Source organism: Littorina saxatilis, linkage group LG5, assembly GCF_037325665.1.
Source record: "Littorina saxatilis isolate snail1 linkage group LG5, US_GU_Lsax_2.0, whole genome shotgun sequence".
NCBI classification, from domain to species: domain Eukaryota; kingdom Metazoa; phylum Mollusca; class Gastropoda; order Littorinimorpha; family Littorinidae; genus Littorina; species Littorina saxatilis.
The window spans coordinates 44,392,591-44,413,962 of NC_090249.1; the positions used below are offsets into that span (position 1 = coordinate 44,392,591).

The 21,372-nt window shown below is 43.6% G+C and overlaps 1 protein-coding gene across 1 annotated transcript in view; it reads left to right on the forward strand.

Annotated features, from left to right (window-relative positions):
• Window positions 1-3,626: 3,626 nt before the first annotated feature.
• Window positions 3,627-21,372, forward strand: part of LOC138965948 (uncharacterized) — a gene marked incomplete in the record, with an annotated part of 76,039 nt that continues 58,293 nt past the window's right edge. Inside the window, 1 exon segment of the mRNA XM_070338031.1 lies at window positions 3,627-3,726.

Genomic DNA, 21,372 nt, shown 5'->3' on the forward strand with positions numbered 1-21,372 from the left:
ACAACGACATGCAGTTCGATGTAATAATTGCGATGCACATTGTTAGCAAAGGCAAACACATTATCATGATGTCAGTGGCAAACAATGACACATTGTGTGATCAAGGGTAAATGTTGACAGACACAATAGAAGACGGTGTATGGCCAACGAAAAATATCGGATGACAATGCAGAGATACAACTAATGGCGATTTCCAACTGGTAACGGACGCCGACACGCATAGACAAACAGGCAGACAGGCAGACAGACAAACAGACACAACTCAAAACAGTTAGTTTCTGCTTCATCAAATAAGGAACGATTAACTGACTCAGAGAACAGCTAGAACTGACAGACAGAAACACCCCCCCCCACACACACACACACACACTCACACCCACACACACACACACTCACACACTCACATACACAGACACACACAGTCGGGGCACACACACACACACACACACACAGTCGGCACACTCACACACACACACACACACACACACACACACACACACACACACACACACACACACACACAGATAGAAAACAAAACACAATGTACAGTTACCCAAAGCATCAAAGTAACACGGACTGTCTGACTGGGACACGCGCGAGCAATGCACGTGCATTCGGGCATTATTGAATTAGATCCTTATGCCCAAACATCCCACCTCCCCTCTCTCCGCCGCCCACACTCTCCATCCCCCAAGCCCTCTCCCCCAAGCCAACCGCACGCCGACCGAAGCAACTCTCGGAACATTCATCGATCCCCTAACATTCTGCTGCTAGTTTGCGGGATATATGTAGACCGAACGAACAGCTTCGACGATACTTCAGCAAAGGGAGGGAAGAAGGGCGGATCCATGTCAACCAAGGGAGAGAACTAAGACGTGAAGTGGAAGGCCAGCAGACGACAGGCAATTCTCTTTTGTTTTTTCGCTTCCTTCTTCACTTGGCGTGAGAGTTGTGAGTTATAAGGCGCTTTCGTCCTACGGTGGATGCCGTCGTCGACGTCGATAAAAGGTTGGTGTTGGTTGTTGTCGCTGTGAATCGTTGTGTCGATGCCGTTTTGTTTTGTTATCGGACACGATTGAGAACTGAGTTACGTTCTTGACGCAAGGGCTTGTGGATGCTTCACCTGTAGAGCCTGTAGTGTGGGCTTAGAGTTACAGTGGGCAGCACTTGACAACAAGGTAAGTTCCTTATATAAGGTAAGACAAAATTAATGTCGCCAATTTTTTTTAAATAGTGTCGTATGTTTTGTGATATATAATATAAAGCATGTTTTAGGACTAATAGCCTACATTGTGCAGTTAGGCTCGTAGTTCCTGACGATGACATCCGAGCTATCAAATCCTGTGGTGTAACGTGGGATCTTAATTAACGATGTGTTCTGCCGCAAGCAAGCCATGAAAGTTTCGCTCAAGTGTCGCCCTTAAGAAAACAAAGTAATTCAGTCTTTATTGCAAGAAACTTGGATAGTATTTTTTATTTTATGATTGTCAGTGTAGTTTGCCTTCGCCAAATGCATAGACATTTTTTTGCGGATGATCGCCAAGTTCACACATTTCTACATTACTGCAGTCAAAAGGAAATAGAAAACACTGCCTTGCCACAAAACAAAGCAATCCAGCAGCGAGCTATGAATACATGTGACATGCATATGGTTTCCCAAAATAATTGTCGCATCATTACGCACACGTAAAAAGTATCTTTTTGAAAGTCCCAGCTGTATTCTGAAAATGTTTCATACATTGCTGTTAGTCTGTTAGTATCTGTACTTTTCCTTAACGTGCACAGAAGTTAATTTTGATTGACTGTTAATAATTCCCCTCCATTAACAAAAAAAAGTGATCTTCATGTAGTTATGATGCGTTAGTCTGATACGGCGAGCATTAGGGAAGGATTGAATGGGAAAGATGGTACCTCTAAGTACAGTATTCAGTCATTCTCTGTTTTGTTTAAAAAAAAAATCAAGTTTTACCTTATTTAAAAAAACACAAACTTTTTTCGTACATTGGGAAAGCGTAAGTGAATAGTTCCTTGTGGGAGCTTATGAGAGGAAGATGAAACAGAAATAATGCCTTAAAACATTAGTTAAATAAATTCCCAGTGCTGCATTAAAGCATTATTGTAACCCCAAAGGTGAATCACCCGCACTAAGCCTACTTAGTTTTTGCCCTCAGTTTTGGTACCCTTTCTTTCCATTTTCGCCACCTCCAAAGTTGAAGCAATTATTTTCTCGTTCTAGTGAGGTTTCTCGTCTCTTGTCTCTGTTTGTTCAGTGGTCAAAAATCGATACAACCGTGTTGGAGAAAAATGTTTTTTTCCCGCTTGAAGCTTGTTAGTTCCGTGTCAACTACAGCATCTGGACCCTACAACTCTGGGATTTGCATGCAATTATTCGTGAAAAAAAGAGAATAAAACAAAGAGGAAATAAAGAGGGTTAACAAGCATCAAATAAAAGGGAAAAGCGAAGTCTTACGTAAGAACCAACACAAGAAAAGGAAAAAGAGAATAATACCATACAAAAAGCCAAAGGTTAAATTATCTGGCTTAGCTGTCTTGGCTCTCTTTCTTTTCCCCTTTCTCTTTCTCTCTCCCTCCCCCCTCCCGCCCCCTCTCTCTCCCATTCTCTCTCTCTCTCTCTCTCTCTCTCTCTCTCTCTCTCTCTCTCTCTCTCTCTCTGTCTGTCTGTCCCCCCTCTCTCTCTCTCCACCCCTCTCTCTCTCTCTTTCTCTCTCTCTTTTTCTTTCTCTCTCTCTTTCTTTGTCTTTATTTTCTTCTTTCTTTTATTCTTATTTTATACCCCTTTTGTATTTTTGTATCTTTGCCCACCGATCTCATTGTATATTGTATCATAACATTACAAAACAATACGCCGAGAACGACAAGATCAGCTCAATCCCCACTCCATCTATACTTGTGTTTGTACAGTTTTACTTGAGAGGCGTTGCAGAGAACCGTTGCTGAAGAGAGAATTAGAAAAAAAGCCGAACAAGCGGTATTAAAATGCTGTATGACTCGTATGTGTTATGACTTGTTAATTGTATTGATTTGTGATTAGTATGTCTGCATTGGTTTAAACAGTCTTTTATTTAACAATGTATGAATATAATATATAATAAGCATGTCTGCATTCATGTACAATAATGGATTAACTGTATTGTTTCTAAGCCTCCTGGGCTCAACATTTCATTAAAAACTTGTAAAAACTTGAAAACGTGTCTTGATGTCAATTATGAACTTAAATCAGCAAACGTATTACAACTATGTATAAAACAGTCATGGTGTAGATATTAGCTGTGTCTCGAACGGGAAGGATGCTCATTTGTCAGGTAAAAGTGTTGACCAGACTATGTCGATTTACAATATGAATCTACGCGGGAAAGAGATATCTTTAGCCTTGTTTCCGGAAGCTGTCGTGTTCCAATTCTCACGTGCGTCGTGCACTAACCGCACTGTTCGAAATCTCTCTAGCAACTGCATGGCAGAACTTTTCCTGGCAGAAATACGCAGAAGTGATCTTCAAAAGGAAAGGAAACAAAAGAGAAACTCTACACAGTCAAAACTCGTGTCTCTTTGTCGCTTCACGTCCATACAGACACACACTGATGATAGTTGTTTTTTATGTCCAACAGAATGTCCAAGTCGATGGATGCCAATACAGTTTCCGCTGAATCTGGACTTCAGAGTTGCTTGAAACCGGACAAGAATTAATGGAGCTGTAATCTTCATAACGGTAAGTACATCCGTTGATACTCTTGAGTATATTCGATAGAGAGGGTTTGTGGGTTTTTTTCTCTTTGAAAATCCTGTATGCTTTGTTTGTGTCTCCTTTGTACTGTGCTGTGTGTTTGTGGAAAAACACAGCGCGAATGGAAGGTTTGGGATGGAACCTGGTCAGTTTGTGCTTAGTGTGTGTTCTTGGTGTGCGTGCCTGCGTGCGTTTGTGCGCGTGTGTGTGTGTGTGTGTGTGTGTGTGTGTGTGTGTGTGTGTGTCCATGTGTGCGTGTGTGCGTGCATGCGTTCGTTCATGCGTACGTACGTGTGAGTTGGTGTGTGTGCATGCGTTCATGCGTGTGTTCGAGAGGTCGTGCGATTGTAGTTCGTTTTAAGATTGCTCGATTGGTGGTTGGTTAAGTTTGTCTGTTGCTAATGTCAACACCTTTTCCTTTAGATTATCTTTAGATTATCTATACACAGGAAACAAACACCATCGAAACACACATTCAAATGTAAATACGAAGACAAAACCCAAAGAAACAGCAACCACATCCAAGCGTATACCACGAATAAATCTAAATCTACTTGTCATGAAGAAGTCTACAGCCTTCCAATCGTATTCTTCCAGTTCAGGCAACATTCCATGCTCTGTACATAAAATTGTTCAATTTGCAGTATCCTACCACCCCCCCCCCCCCCCCCACCCCCCCCCCCCTCCTTACCCCCTCCCCTTTCACTCCTCTCACCCTACCTCTCCTTCTCGATTTTTCCTTGACGTCAATCGGTTGTTTTGTATGCATATACTAATGTTTTCGTCGTATTTGTGTGGGCGACTGGGGACAATCTTATTGATTTTTTTTTAATGAAAGCTGAACGAACCGAAATCTGTGCCACAACAAAAATAGTATGATCCAAATTAGCAGTTTTATAAATGTGTGCTCATCGGCTATATTTTTTTTACGGGAAGAGATATGCATTCGTCCATTTACTCTAAATGTAGTCTGCACGAATGTGACCTTCTTCTGCAAGAGACAGACATACATACATACATACAAACATAGGTACTAGGGTAGTTCCGCTCGTATAAACGCACGTATGCACACGTTCCTCGAGCTCGACTATATGTCCGACTGTGTACATATTCCCCGCGATATGGTCCCCTCGGACCAACAAAAAACCTGGCCTGTCAACAAGCCACCAAACATCTGATAATGTCTGGTGACTGCCGTCAGACAAATTGTAAACTTGAAATAATGTTTCTTGCATTATTAATGTTTTGTTTTGTCTTGAATTAAACGTTCACATAACTTAACCTATCTTGTTGTTTTGATTCATGTGTTCATTGCACATTCACTGAAATATGCTTATGTGCCTCGCGCTTCTCGTGAGATTGGTTGTAAAATTAATGTTTCAAAGCAATATTCCATTCAAAACAACAACTACTAAATGTCTGGCACCTGCCGTGAGATTTGTTGTTTTTCTAGCATTACACCATGATAAATACATATATTTCCAGTGCCTTTTGTGACGTGTGTTATAAAATTGCCCTTTCCAGCATTTTACCTCAAGAAATATTTACCTGTCTCGTGCGTGTCGTGAGAGACTGGTAATAAAATCAATATTGGAAGCACTACTAATCAGTGGTATGAGAAGAGTCTTTTGGGTCACTATCAGAACAGAGAGCCTCTTACTTTTCTGCATTACACATTTGAAGTATGCGTAAGTGTATATGAGTATGCTTGAGTTGTTAATGCAAAAGAATGTGTATGAGTGCGCCTTGAGTCGCCTTGTGGTGAGATATATGCGCGTTATAAATTCTCGTATTATTATTATTATTAAGTTACTTTTTATTTTATAATATCTTACATGACGTCCTAAGTTGTAGTCGTTCAACTGAGGTGAAAACTGTGCATTGGAAAATCATAGCGGCAAACATGTTAACACGACGACTCAAAATATACTGGTGTAGTGCCATTTAATGCAGTTTCCGATCGATTTAATGCCTTTTTCCTTTGGAATACATCATTATCTGAGCTTATTGTTCACCGTGACAACTTGGTCGCTTGCCATCAGCTATCAGTACCACTAAGCTATATCTAAGCTTATCCCGGCCTTATAATGAATACAACTCTAAACAACAAAGTGACTGTGGGTGAGATAAACAAACTTAAAAAACAAAATAATTCTGTACTCACAAATACAAGGACAGCACATACAATACTTAATCAAATGTTCGCTTATGGAAAGTTCTTCAGGACTAACAAACAAACAAACAAACAAACAAACAAACAAACATAAAGGGAAACAAAAAAGCAAAGCAGTAATACAACTCTTCAAAACATACATAACTCCGACAGAGTTATTTCTGAATATCTTCTGTTTTCGTCTCAGTTAAAATTACAGACTACGTTCCTGCAAGAAAGTAACAGCATTTGGCTTCCCGTTATGTTCAGGAAGGCCTGCATACCCTTTGCATTATGCAAAGCAAAGCCAATGAGTTACACCAAGAGCTGATATAAACTACTATCGCAGTCATTACCAATAAGTAGGAACATTAATTCGACAAAAATGCTCACTCCCTTGAGTAATCACGCAGACTGATACGTTCTGGTTAGTGCTCGGGTGGACTGAATTGTGCTCGTTGAGTATGTAAGCATAAATGGATATATCTGTATTGGATCTTTGACTCGTTTCATGGAATTCCCTTGACGTCGACTGACGACGAAACACCGAAACTTCCAAAATGTTCCAAATGGCCGTTGTATGTATGTGTGTGTGTGTGTGTGTGTGTGTGTGTGTGTGTGTGTGTGTATGTGTGTGTGTGTGTGTGTGTGTGTGTGTGTGTGTGTGTGAGTGTGTGTGTCTGTGTATATGTGTGTCTGTGTCTGTGTGTCTGTGTCTGTGTGTCTGTGTCTGTGTATCTCTCTTTCTAACCTTTCTCTCTCTCTTAATCTCTCTCTCTCTCTATCTCTCTCTCTCTCTCTCTCTCTCTCTCTCTCTCTCTCTCTCTCTCTCTCTCTCTCTCTCTCTCTCTCTCACTTTATGTCTCTGTCTTTTGCTTACGTTTTCAATTATTCTCTGTACATGTATATTTTAAAAGGACAGGTTTGAAGATTAGACTAAGCCTAAAACCTGTATCCTTTGGTAATAACTTCTGAGTTCTCTTCCGCCCCCCCCCCCTCTCTCTCTCTCTCTCTCTCTCTCTCTCTCTCTCTCTCTCTCTCTCTCTCTCTCTCTCTCTACCCCCCTCTCTCTTTCTCCCCCCTCTCTCTCTCTCTCGCCGCTAAAGTTTTGGAGTTGAGTTATCTGTTTTACCCCGATCTGTTAGTTGTATGCGATTTTATTTCTTTTTGCGTGTTCTGTTTCATTTTTTTTCTCTCTCTTAAATCTTTGGACAATATATCTTACGCCTGTGTCAGTTTCCTCTTCCAAATAGCCTGTTAGGATTCAAATTTATGGCATGAATAAACAAGTTTGTGTTTTTTTCGCCAAGAGGCTGCAAATAATGTCGGTCTTGTGTCATTTCAGCACCTGCTGTCGTCGCCTTGTTTGTGAGCTAGCCTCTTTTTCATTTAAATACACCTTTCTTCCAGTTAAAGGGATACGTAAACCATACATCGTGTGTGTGTGTGTGTGTGTGTGTGTGTGTGTGTGTGTGTGTGTATGTGTGTGTGTGTGTGTGTGTATGTGTGTGTGTGTATGTGTGTGCGTGCGCGCGCGCGCGCGTGTGTGTGTGTGTGTGTGTGTGTGTATGTGTGTGTGTGTGTGTGTATGTATGTGTGTGTGTGTGTGTGTGTGTGTGTGTGTGTGTATGAAGTGTGTGTGTGTGTGTATGTGTGTGTGTGTGTATGAAATGTACGACTCCGTGCGGGTGGCTGTCGGATGAACTCTGGCCTCTCCTGTCTAAATTAACGACCGTAAATGATGAACAAAGCCCGTTGGGGGCCTCTGTGGTAATTATCTTTGCAAATGACTTGAAATCCCACCAACACCACCCTCTTCACGCACACCAACCCCTTCGCCTCTTTTCGCCGAAAATTAATGATCCCAAGAAACGCGAAAGCACCATCGGGACTATGATTGGAAATATGATGACTTCGTTAGCTCGGGTACCTCATTTTCAGTTCTGAGCTTTGGGGTCGCCTTCCTCTGTCACATTTTGCTGTCAAATCCTTGGAGACGGAACTATGATATTATGTTGAATTGTTTTATAATGTAGTATGACTTTGTATTGGGTTGTGTTGTGTTTTATTGTATTGCATTGTATTGCATTGTATTGTATTAGTTTGGAATTGTATTGTATTGTATTGTATTGTATTGTATTGTATTGTCTTGTCTTGTATTGTCTTGTGTTGTGTTGTGTTGTATTGTATGGTATTGTATTGTATTGTATTGTATTGTATTGTATTGTATTGTATTGTGTTGTAGTGTATTAGTTTTGAATTGTATTGTATTGTATTGTTTTGTATTGTATTGTATTGTATTAGTTTTTAATTGTATTGTATTGTATTGTATTGTTTTGCACTGTATTGTAATGTGTTGTCTTGTAGTATATTGTAAGGTACCGTAATACTAATACTGTTTTGGGTTGGATTATTGTGTGTTTTTCTTGTCTTTGTATCCCACACACACACAAGTCTATCATTTGCATTGCATTACAGTGAAATTGGTTTTCAAACTAAATAACAGTAGATCTATTAAAGGACTAGAATGAATACCCGCTTCGCCGGGTAGCCGGCTTCGCCGGGAAGAAGTACTTAGAGCCGTACGCCGGCTTCGCCGGGTCCGAACAATGGACCCGCCAAGCTTAGGTCCCTCCCAGATTCGTGGAATGGGAACAGCACGAAAATGATTCAGTGGCCATAATGCCATTCCTGACCATATCGAGTCCCATCCTTGTCGACGAATGTAACCGTGTTAATCACCTTTGGAGGCGAACTCCACTCAAACAGGATTGAGCAATTTAGAGCTTATCTCTAAGCCCTTTTGAACTGTTATGGCTTCTGAAAGGAAGGCCAGTACATAAAATTACACACGTTAAAATTAATATTAAAAGTCCTACGGTTTTGAGCCATTAAGGACTTGAGTGTTTGTCCGCTTTCAAAAAGAGGAAAGAAAGAAACAAAAAATAAGGAGAGGAGGGCAGGGGGTGGGGTTGAGTTGATAATGCTCTGTGGAATTTGTTAAAATGAAAAGTAGTTAAGATGTTTCTTGGTAAGAATTATAAGTCTGTATTCTATATCTTGAATAACGGGCTTGTAATATTATTTTTTAATTTTTTATTTCAAATCGAATTAAAAAGTGGAACCTTTCAGGATCACCAATAAAACCAAATAGATGAGCAAGTAAGAGGAACACGAACAATAAATCTCAAAACTTTTTACAAATAAAAGGATTAAGATGTAAGCCACGAAGGCCGTGGTAATAAAAACAATATGTACAGTTTGGCGACTAGTGGGCCTTGGGTGAGGATATGTTGTCTAGAAGGTAGTCGCTGGAATCAGGAGGGATGGCGGGAGCCACTCGACCTCAAACTGAAACACGCTGATGTGATAATCTGGGCTTAGTTATACCCACAGCCCCATGTCCGAGTCCCTGACCAGTCGGCACAGCAGCAAGCTGTGTGACCAGCCTAGAGAACTACTACTGCGCAGATAATCCTGGGGACTCAGACCATGGAGCTGCATATGGTCATATAAGGTTTTAAAGGTAATTCTATTTGTAGCGCATGGAGCGAAAATGTGTTGAAATGAATAGGGTTCTCCACAATGGCAGGACTTGTTAAAGATATGGAAGCGGCAGCCGCCGGCACGGAGGCGTCTGAAGATAGTGAGGAGGTTTGTTGGGAGATCGGGGTGTAGATCGTTCATATCAATGGGTTGATAGGACAGAGATGTTACGTACTGACTTCGAATGAGTTTACGGATTTTACTGTAGAACTCGGTTACTGAGTAGCCGATGTTAGTGTTAGCTGGGCTAGATTCTGCCGCTTCTTTGGCAGCGACATCCGCCAGTTCATTTCCCCGGACCCCTACGTGAGAGGGGACCCAGAGAAATGATACGGATGTGCCGGATGAGATTAACTGGTGACATATAAAGAGGATTTCTCTTTGTAGCTCTGCCCGATTTGATGTGTTTCGATGCAGAGCTTGTAATGAAGAGCGCGAGTCAGAGCAGAAAACTACCGCACGCGGTGTGACTGGGAGGTCATTTATAAAAGTGCATGCCATGAGCAAGGCAAATAGCTCGGCTGAGAATATGGAGATGTCTTTATTAAGAGTATATTTCCTTGAGATTTTGAGATCTGGGATCACAAAGGCGCAGCCAACGCTGCCGTCTGCAAATTTGGATCCGTCAGTAAAGACTTTTAAATGCTCCGAGAATTTGTAGTTTAGGGTTTCTTTTGTAACAGTAGCTAGGTAGACGGGGTTATCTTTTTTGGTAGTATTATCTTCACTGTCGTATATGATAGTAGGGGTTTCCTCAAGCCAAGGCGGGTAGGAGGGCGGGGGGACCCTGGCCAGCTCACTGACCTTCACCCCGCTATCGGCTAGAATGCGGTTTACTGTGTCGGATAAGGGTAGCGTTTTGGCCAAGAGTTGAGTGCTATGTTTGGTGTTGGCCTCATAATTTTGGTGCTGAGGAAAAAAGTCAGTCAGGACCTCGCAGGCAGAGTTCTCTACCGCGTGGGCTCTGACAGCATACTGAGCTGAACGGAGTTTTATCTCATCCACAAGGGGCAGCCACCCACACTCGCTGTAGACTCGACTCTTACTCGCTTGTTGGGAGAGTCCCAGAGCTATTTTGAGCGCCCTGCACTCTATAATAGCCAGTTTTTTCATGAGCGCCGGGCGCGTCGCGAAATAAGCTTCGCACCCGTAAAGGAGGCGGGAGCGAATTAATGCCCGCACTACCTCTGTGACACACTTACGTCCTCTGGCCCAGGATTGGGACGCCAGGTAGCGTATGATATAAAGATCCTTGTTGGCCTTATTGATCAGATGTTCGATATGACTGGTCCAGTTAAGTCGGGTATCGATGATAACGCCGAGGAACTTAACTTCTGAGCTCGGTTTGATAATATCACAACCTATCTTTATACTGCAGTTCCTGTACAGTTGTCTACGGGAGACAACAAGAAAGACTGTTTTATTTGAGGCTAGCTGGAAGCCGTTGGTGTACATATATTGACAGAGGTTGTCGATTTTAGTTTGGTAAGAAGATAAGTCAACAGTGTTGGTAACTCTGTTATGGCGTGGTCTATTAGTGTCTATTAAGGCGAGGTCGTCCGCATACAGAAGTACACTGGCACCGTCAACCTTAACAGAAGTAATGTCATAGAGCATGATGCTGAATAAGTTTGGCGCGATGATACTGCCCTGGGGAACCCCCATGTCCAGCGCATGGGTTTCGGACACCGAAGAGCCCACTCGGACAGACATCTTGCGATTGCTGATGAAGTTTTTGATGAATTGGTACATGTGGCCAGAGACACCGATTCTGCCGAGTTTTAGGAGTAGACGAGCATGCCAGACGCTGTCGTACGCAGATTTAATATCAAAGAAGGTTCCAAGAAGAGAATTATTACTATGTGCCAAGGTCTTTTTGATTTTTTCAGTGACGTGCACAATGTGGTCCGCACACGAACGACCTTGCCTAAAACCTGCCTGGCATGTAGGAATGATATTGTGTTTATTGAGGTGGAACTCCAGCCTCTGGTTCACCACACGCTCAAAGATCTTGCTGAGGTGGGGGGTTAGTGATATGGGGCGGTAACTGCCAGGTAGATTGCCCGGTTTTCCGCTCTTCAATACTGCTACTACTTGTGAGTCTGACCACGCTGCGGGGATAGTATCCTTTAACCAGCATAGGTTGAAAAACTGAGTGAGCAACTTAACAAAGTTAGGTGGTAGATGTTTTATCATGTGATATGATATTGGGTCTAAACCTGTGGATTTTTTTGGGTCTTTCACAGAAGAGATGGCGTTTTGGACTTCTTTTGCCTTAAACATGCAGTTTATAGGCAACTGGTTGTCATCTGGGGGGTATGTGAAACCCTTCTCCTGATCTAACCTATAATTGAGTCGTTCAGTATCTAGGGATTTTGATTGACTATTTTTGGCAAAGGTATCTGCTAATAGGTTTGCCTTTTCAGAGTCAGTTGTGGTCATTTTATCACCCGATAGTAGTGGCTTTTCTTTAGTTCTGTATCTACATTTAAATCTGCGGATTTTCTTCCAGATTTTGCCACAGTCTTTGTAATCTTTAGTTTCTTTGTGGACAAAGTTTTCCCAGTTTTGAAGTTTAGCCTCAGCGGTGATCTGGTTAAATTGTATTTCAGCTGACTTCATATTCGTGAAGTTAGCGTCTGAGCAGTGCCTGAGATATGTCCTAATGTGATATCGCTTGTTTGCCAAGGCTTCATCACAGTCTGCATTCCACCACTCATTCCTTTTGGCCTTACAGTTAGGATTTACTGATTTAAGCGGAATGTGATTATTGGCAGCAGTGAGTATACATTGACGTATGTTATTGTAAGAGGCTTCGATGTCATCCGTAAGGAGAGTTTCCTCCCTGACACCCTCGAGCTCCGCACGGAAGCTGTCCCAATTTGCCTGTTTGTAATTGTACTTTTTTCTGACCTCCGAGTTATTGCGATTAGGGGCGAAGTGGCGGAAGGTAAGAACAATGGGTAAGTGATCGGAGCCGAGGGCGTCCGGGAAAACGTTCCAGTCGATGTCAGTGACTATGGCATTTGAGCAAAGGGAGAGATCGATTGCTGACGGGGAATGGTCAGCTCTGTCTGGAAGTCTGGTTGCCGAGCCATCGTTTAGTATACAAAAGTCAGTTTCCAAAATGACGTCAGCAAGGTTGCTATTGGCATGTTTGTATCTAGGGTTAGCAGAGTCCCACAGAGGGTGGTGATTATTAAAATCACCCATCACGCACCAGTGTGCCCTGCCATGATCCAGGGATTTTAGCCAGTCGGTAGTTCCTTTTTTATTACACCCGTGGGGGTAATATATGTTAACTATGTTGAGGTTTTTGGATCCTTTTATTTCGATTTCAACAGCACATGTACTGAGATTTTCTGAGCTAGGGATGAGAGGTGCAAAGGGTTTGTAATTTAAGGAAGACTTTAGGTAAATAGCTGTTTGAATGAGTTGCCCTGAGCCCTTTTGCTCTACTATGGGAGGGAAGTCAAAACCATCTATAGAAGGCAGTAGGGAGCGTTTTCTCTTGACTGACTGGATAACTAAGATGTCAGCAGAGTGATTTGATATATAATTATATAGCTGAGAGAAGTTAGAGTTGATAGAGCGACAGTTCCACTGTAATATGATAAATCCGTGACCGCTTTCACCTTGTTCAGCCATTTTAACACGCACAAAGAAGGTAAGTTAAAGGGCAGATTTAAAATAGGTTAAAAAGTGGTTTTGACAGCTTTCATATCCGTCACGGACAACTGCTTGGCACCAGCAAGGGCGCCCAGCGCCAGAGTGGCACCGCCCGGAATGAAGCGTTCAACCTTGGTGTTGGAGAGTTGTGTGTATGTAGCTGAGAGGGAGTCGATCAGGTCGAGAGGACTCTGCATCTGTCTGGCCTTAACCATGAAGCCGAGGCACTGCTCGATGAAACCTTGAAGGCCTCTTTGTTGTTCATTTAAATTTGCATATTGCTCTCCTGTTTTTAGCTTATCCAGTGCAGCGTCGGCTAGCTCAAGCTCTGCCTTCTCCTGCTCCTCCCTCATCTGCTGCTTTATTTCCTGTTCAGTTTTAAGTTTGTATTCTCTGAATCTCTGGGCCAATCCCTCCTCCATTCTCCCCATCAACCTCTCGAAGAGCTGCTCTTCTTTCGAGTCCTCCTTCCTGTTCTGGGCTTTGCGTAGGAGGGAGGCCTTTAACCCGGGGGTCCCATGAAGCGGCGCCTCTGCCCGAGCCGTCTGAGACTTACAGGGCGCCTGGGGGCCAGGATTTGGATTTTGCGAAGTTGTTTGGTGCTTCGCGGTTGCAGCAGAACTGTCCGCATGAACTGGAAGGAGTGTATTGTCATGTTCGGTCATTTTGTTTTTGATTTCATGTATTTTATTTACTTGCCCACCCAGGGGGGGTCTCTGGACAGCCAAAGAGTACCCGGACCGGGGGGTTGAGGTCCGCCGGATCGGTTGCGGAGGGGGACGCCAGAAGGAGTCCCTCATTTCCGCTGGGGCAGTCGCTGTTTTATTTTGTTGTTTGGCGAGCTCGCGCCGCGCCCGATCCAGGGCCTCAGAATATGGTATGTATGCTGCCGACCTGATCTTATTGGCCTGCAGCCTCAGTCTCATTTCCGGGCATCCAAGATAAGCGGCGGAATGCTCGCCCTTGCAGTTTACGCAATGTTTGGCCTTGGTGCACGTCGCTCCGTCGTGGCCCTTGGAGCCACATCGGGGGCAGATCTGCACTTTTGATTTGCATTGTTGTTTTAGGTGCGATAGTCTCTGGCACTTCGTACAGCGCCGCACTGGAGGAGTGAAGGGTTCGACGCCGTACACCTCACTCTCCAGAACGACGCTGTCTGGAAGAATTGCTGTTGTAAACGTGACACGGACCGCCTGAGACGGTTTCCCATCCCTAAGGAGAAGACGGCGAAAAGATCGAACCGAGGAGGGGCCCTTTTCTACAAGACTCCCATCCTCCATCCGGACGCGCACGCCCACTGCCATCTCAGACAGGTCTGTTCCTGAATGTATTGTGGGTATGCGTTTAATGACACCTTCGGTTGTTACCTCCGGACGGTGGCATTTCACTTTGATGCCGCCGATCGAGTCCAGCCTCAATAGCTTGTTTTGTTGTGATGCTGAGGAGCACCCTACCAGGACGCTCCCAGCTGCCAGCATGCGTATTTCTTTGACCTCGCCGATGGCAAGGTCAAAAGTTTTTTTCCTCCTGAGGCCGAGTCCCTGCAATGTTGCAGGACCCTCCTTCAGGTCCTGCACCACCACGGGGAACTCTAAGAAGGAGGGAGGAGGTTGCTTGGGTTGGTAAAGAAGTTTTCTTCGGGGTCTTTGTTTTGTGTGTGTGTGTGTATTGGCAGGTGGTAGTGGCTGTTGAGTTGTCTGGTTTTCTTGTGATTCAGTTAGGGGTTGGGAGGTGTCGACCCCCCGGGCAGATGTTGCATGGGAAATACCTGTGTTTCCCTGAAGAGGGGGACCCTCGCAGAGGACCTTTTGCTTCTTTTTCTTTTTGGGCTTTTTACGATTGACTTCGGTGAAGTCTTCCTCAAAATGATCAGTAATCTGAGAGCGTGGGGGGCTATCCCGGAAGAGAAGAGATTCCGGAGAGCTCTGCCCCCCCTCAGGGTCGTCCTCCCGCAATCTCTTTCTCTTGAAAGGAGAAGATATGCTGGTTTTCTCATTGGTGATTGCTTTATTAAGCTGTTTGGATTTTGGGGACTGACCAGTCCGGCTGGCCCGGTCAGTCTCATTCAGTGATTCCATGGGAATATCTGGGGCGCGGTCAGAACCGCTTGCTGTTTGGTCCATATTAAGGGACCAATCTTGCTCCCTCAGAGCAGTGGTGTCCGTTGGAAGGTAGTTATCTACCCAGATGAACGTTTCCCGCCTATCAGCAAAGGTGGTGTTTGGCAGTTTGTGTTTAGCAACTTGGCTCATCACTTACAAGGTACGGTACGGTCACCAAGAAAAAACAAGCCAAACAGCTCAGGGTTAAAAAGGCAGGATAAAAGCAGGGTAACAAAAGCGTCCCTAGACAAAGAGTGAGCTGAAGCTCACCCCTCTAGCGACTTTCACTTCTCTCCCGAGAAACACGAGGACTCCTGCAGGGCGAGTGGGAACGCCACCAAGGGCAGCTAGCCCCCTTTCTGGACCCACGCCAAGAGCAGAGGGAGCTGTGTCGTGTGTTTAAGACACAACGAAAATGTGATTGTCCCCCTTTACCCTCAGGAATTCGGGAGAAAATCGCTATTTGAGCACTGACTTGGCTATGTAAGCTCGAGGTGCGTTAAAGCAGTCGCTATGTAATCAGCATGTTTGCTTGTGAAAGAACGCACTCTACGGGCCAGCAACTGCAGTGAATTACTCGTGCTGAGTGAGACATGACATGCACGTGACAGAACACGACATTCATGATAATTACACAAAAGCCGCCAGACCACATCACAAACAGAACTGAACAATGCACAGGTGTTGCTCACATAGAGACACACACACACACACACACGCACACACACAAACACAGAGAAGCCGTATCTATAGAGAGATAGATGACAGTGTATTTTTCGCGTGGCTATAAATTGATTCGACCTTTGCACTTTTACAGTGAGGATAATTTACGGGTCCAATTTACGTTCTGGACACTGCGGTGACCTTCTAAAAATAGTAACAGAACGCCGGGAATATCCGAAGATGCCCCCTTCATACTGTAGTGCACCACACGAAGGAAGGGAGGTAAACGCTGAAAACATGGAGAAGATGAGAAGATAAGGAAGAGTTACTTATAATGGTGAAATGAACACAAAAACCAAATTCGGTTCAGCGCTGCGCGCTGAGAGCACGTGTTGAAATATCTCATCGATGATATTGTGTCCGGGGTGTAGCTGAATACGGTGTCCAAATTTGAAAAAGATCCACCGAGAACTTTGGCTTTGGTGTGTCGGTATGGGGGCCCGGGTAGCTGAGGTGGAACCAAAATAGCTGAGGTGGAACCAAAATCGGTTCAGCGCTGCGCGCTGAGAGCACGTGTTGAAATATCTCATCGATGAGGTTGTGTCCGGGGTCTCTCTGAATAAGCCCACCAAATTTGAAGCAGATCCATCGAGAACTTTGGCCGTGCATCGCGAAGACACAGATACACAAACACACACACAGACACACAGACAGACACAAGTCGTATATATATATAGAAGACACGCTCTTTGGGAGCTCACCAGGCGAACCATATAGCCAATAAATCATAGTTTCGGCTTAATTGGCAATCATTTCTCTCGGCCTGTGAGAGTTAGTCAATCTGTTCCTTACATTCAGTATGACAATATTTATAGCAATGTATTTTTTTGAAAAAACGATAAAGTGTACTTAGTTTGGTATAAAAACTGGTATGTAGCAGCCACCTTGTAGAGTCCTACTTTGGGTACATTCTTGTTTTAGTTTTTTTGTTACCTTGTTCTGCAACAGAGTTGTCTGCTGCTTGCATGTATTTTAGGTAGTGGTGCTTGCATATATTTTAAGGAGGGGAAAGCCGAGGGGTGCGGTGGGGGGTGCGTCAGTGAGGTAGGGAGGGTGGATGGGGTGCGTTGTCAAACTCGTACAATTAGCCTTAAACCAGATTTGCAGTGCAAGTCGAAGCACGGAGTTCCTAATCCGAAACAGGCACACATCCACCTTCCAAAAGAAAAACAATGGATACAATCCACACGAAGATGCCCTCCATCAGCTCACTCGCCACGAGCAGACCACTGTCCGGACAGGCCACTGCGGACTGAACAGCCACCTAAAAAAAGGATGAGCATCAGACAGTCGGCCCTGTGCGACTGTGGAGAGGTGGACCAGACGCCGCAGCACTACATTCAAACCTGCCCACTCCACTGCAGTGAGAGGAAGTAAGTCTGGCCCACGGGGACAACGCTGGACGCCAAGCTGTGGGGCAGCACCAAGGACCTCAAACTGACAGCCCACTTTGCGAACATCACGGGGCAACGGATATAGACACAACCATCATCGAACGCTGAAGAAGAAGAAGCAGAGGTGCGAACTATCTAAAGAAATAAAGGTCTTTCCTGTGTGTACATTGCAAAATTATATTACTGCCTAAAAGAATTTAATTCCAATCACCATTCGAGATCAGTACAGAAAAGAAGTTTCCCAAGAGGACTTGACTGAAGACAGATCGGCGTCTTGACCTTCGATCTTTCCACGGATCATTGTCTCGGCCTCTCCTTCCTAAAGTAACGACCTTGTACGGTTTCTCGCGAGAATTGCAGGCTTCCGTTGACTGTTCGCTGAGTCAATGATCTCCCCTCGTTCTGTAAACGGGGTGCAAGGCAATGATCGTCCCAAGTGTGTGATGTACAGTCTCGGAAGGGGAAGGGATGGCCGGGTTGGGGTGGGTGAGAGTATGAGAGAATTGGGGGTAGGAGGTAGGAAGGGGTGTGATAGAGATGGGAGGGGGAGGGATGAAGGGGTGGGGTGGGGTGGGGTGAACTATTGTGAAAAGGGTGGCAGCCAGCAAGGGCTGTGAATTGAAGGACAAAACAAGTCGCGTAAGGCGAAATTACTACATTTAGTCAAGCTGTCGAACTCACGGGATGAAACTGAACGCACTGTATTTATTCACTAAGACAGTACAGCTTCGTCAATCCCCGCGTGAAGGAAATCGCTCACCTTCCATGTGCAAAACGTAGTGATATTGACACGCCAGATTAGTGCGGTAGCGTATTGTGCTAAGCAGGAAAGCGCGCTTTTTTGTATTCTTGTTAACTTTCTGAGCTTGTTTTGAATACAACCTATCATATCTATATGTTTTTGGAATCAGGAAATGATCACGAATAAGATGACATCATTCTTGGATCGATTTCTTACATTTTAATCGTAAGACTAATTATTCTTTTTTCGTTAATTGTGATCACATTTTAAGAGTAAACATGACATATGTATATATTTTTAGATTCAGAATGTGATGAAAAATACGATGCAATCAATTTTAAATCTGTTTGCAAAAAATCGATTTTAATGACAACTTTAATGAGCAAACTCATTAATTAAATTTTAAGCCTCCAAGCTGAAATGCAATACCAAAGTCCGGGCTTCGTCGAAGATTACTTGACCAAAATTTCAACCAATTTGGTTGAAAAATGAGAGCGTGACAGTGCCGCCTCAACTTTCACGAAAAGCCGGATATGACGTCATCAAAGACATTTATCAAAAAAATGAAAAAAATATCTGGGGATATCATACCCAGGAACTCTCATCCAAAATGTCATAAAGATCGGTCCAGTAGAAGGAAAGAGAGAGAGAGAGAGAGAGAGAGAGAGAGAGAGAGAGAGAGAGAGAGAGAGAGAGAGAGAGAGAGAGAGAGAGAGAGAGAGAGAGAGAGAGAAAGAAAGAAAGAAAGAAAGAAAGGGGAGGAGACAGACACTGAAACATAGACAGAGGCAGGCAGACAGACACAATAAGGATGGGTAAGAGGGTGATGGTAAGAGGGTGGGAAGGGGGAGGGAAGGGGTGATAAAGGGGCGAACAATTGAGCGAAAGAAATTAAGGATATAACAATTAACCGATCTAACAACGATACCCCCGTCCCTCCCACCTTTACATCTCAGACTATAAATAAACGTAAGAAGGGCCAACGAACTTGTAAACACACAAGGCACGGCTTGTATCCAGGTTTCCCAATTGCTTCGTTTCCGGCCGATTTATGTGGAGCACGTGATGCGCACAAACAATATTAGCGGTCAAGAAGTGTCGTCTGCGCAATGATCGCGGCGGCTTTCTTGACCGCCAAGGACGACCACGCACGTTGTGAAACGTCATTCGTTAGACCTCAATTGAAATCTTGTCACGTTTACGACAAATTATATCATTTAGGTACACCTCAGTAATCCGCATCGATGTCTGCTTTTTCCTTTGTGAAGAACATATTTACTGAGCTGTGACATTAAGGTTTGTGTTCATTTAGAATAAGACTTTGTTACTCAGACAATAATTGTGTTTTTGTTTTGTTTTGTTTGTGGCTCAGAAAGAAGTACGTTGTTGGCAGAGACGGGAATACTCCCTATTCACCAATTTTTCAATATTCTTCCTGACATTGACAAACCACTGAAAAAGGCAAAATTGATCAAAACATTATAATTATCTACAGATAAGATGCCCCAGGCGAGGACATATAAATTAAGACATTCAAAAGTAAATTGTGTTTGTGTATGAGTGTGAGTGTGTCAAGGAATTTTTATGATGTTGAGGAGACCCGTAAATCAACAGAGGAATGAATGATTATTTTTCACGTAGATCAGTAGCGATTTTGTTATGGTTTGGTATTTAGGTAAATAGTCGGACATTTGTTGTAGGTTTGAGTAGTTATACGTTTTCCGAGACTGTTCTATTTACCTTTTGTTTTGGTCTTCTGGAAGTACCCATTTCTAAAATTGCACAGGTATGATTTACGTTTTTAGTTTTGGTTAGCAATCATAGTGTTTTGTAGGAATATAGGCAGCTGTCGCCCCAACGGTTTAATGAGTATGCTGGTTTTTTGAGTCACTTGAGAAAAAGTGACTCTATGTAATCGGTCAGTGTTAGTCTGTCCGGCCGGCCGTCCGTAGACACCACCTTAACGTTGGACTTTTTTCGGAAACTATCAAAGCGATCGGGCTCATATTTTGTTTAGTCGTGACCTCCAATGACCTCTACACTTTAACGATGGTTTCGTTGACCTTTGACCTTTTTCAAGGTCACAGGTCAGCGTCAAAGGAAAAATTAGACATTTTATATCTTTGACAAAGTTCATCGGATGTGATTGAAACTTTGTAGGATTATTCTTTACATCAAAGTATTTACATCTGTAGCCTTTTACGAACGTTATCAGAAAAACAAGGGAGATAACTAGGCTTTTCTGTTCGGCAACACACAACTTAACGTTGGGCTTTTCTCGGAAACTATAAAAGTGACCGGGCTCAAATTTTATGTGAACGTGACTCATTGTGTTGTGAAAAGCAATTTCTTCCTGTCCATCTGATGCCTCATATAATATTCAGAACTGCGAAAGTGACTCGATCGAGCGTTTGCTCTTCTTGTTTTCTGCAGGCGTCAGAGAGCGATAGGGAAGCATGGCGAATGGATGTGTTTATGTTTTGAGGGGAATCAGGGATGGTGAAGCGTATATTCTTTTGACATTTTAGGTAGAAAGTGCATGGGTGGACAAAATAAGGAAGTGTTGGTTTTTTTTTTGGTTTCTAGTTATTCTGCTTATCTCGATGTTTGACTTTGAGTAGACGTGTTCCTTCAGTGAGTACCGTATCTTATCATTCTTTTTCATACCCGTGATTGTGTTATATTCCAATCAATCAATCAATCAATCAATGAAGCTTATATCGCGCATATTCCGTGGGTACAGTTCTATGCGCTCTGCAGTGATGCCGTGTGAGATGAAATGTTATACGGCCATTGTTCCGGCATTCTGTTTTTGAGTCAATAGTGAAATCTTCGAAGTTTTATTTTGTTTACCAAAGTGTTTGTGGCCGTACGGTTGCGTGACGTCATCTTCCAGTATATCTATGTGTGACAGAGTGTGGTTCAGTGTCACAGTGTAGAAGTGAGTCAGTAAATGTGTGTGCGTATGCCGGACACAGCCAGTGTGTACAGACGTCCGGTACAGGACTACTACGGTACTATGCAGACATAATATTTCACTGACAGAGTGTATGTGTGTGTGTGTGTGTGTGTGTGTGTATGTGTGTGTGTGTGTGTATGTGTGTGTGTGTGTGTGTGTGTGTGTGTGTGTGTGTGTTGTGTTGTGTGTGTGTGTGTGTGTGTGTGTGTGTGTGTGTGTAGTTCTCTTTTGAGTGTGCTCGGTTGCCGCAGTCAAAAACACAGACATTTCTCATCAATCATTCAAAAGTACCGCCTAACTGTCACTAGTGTTTCTTAAACGATATGCTTTGACCCATAAACAC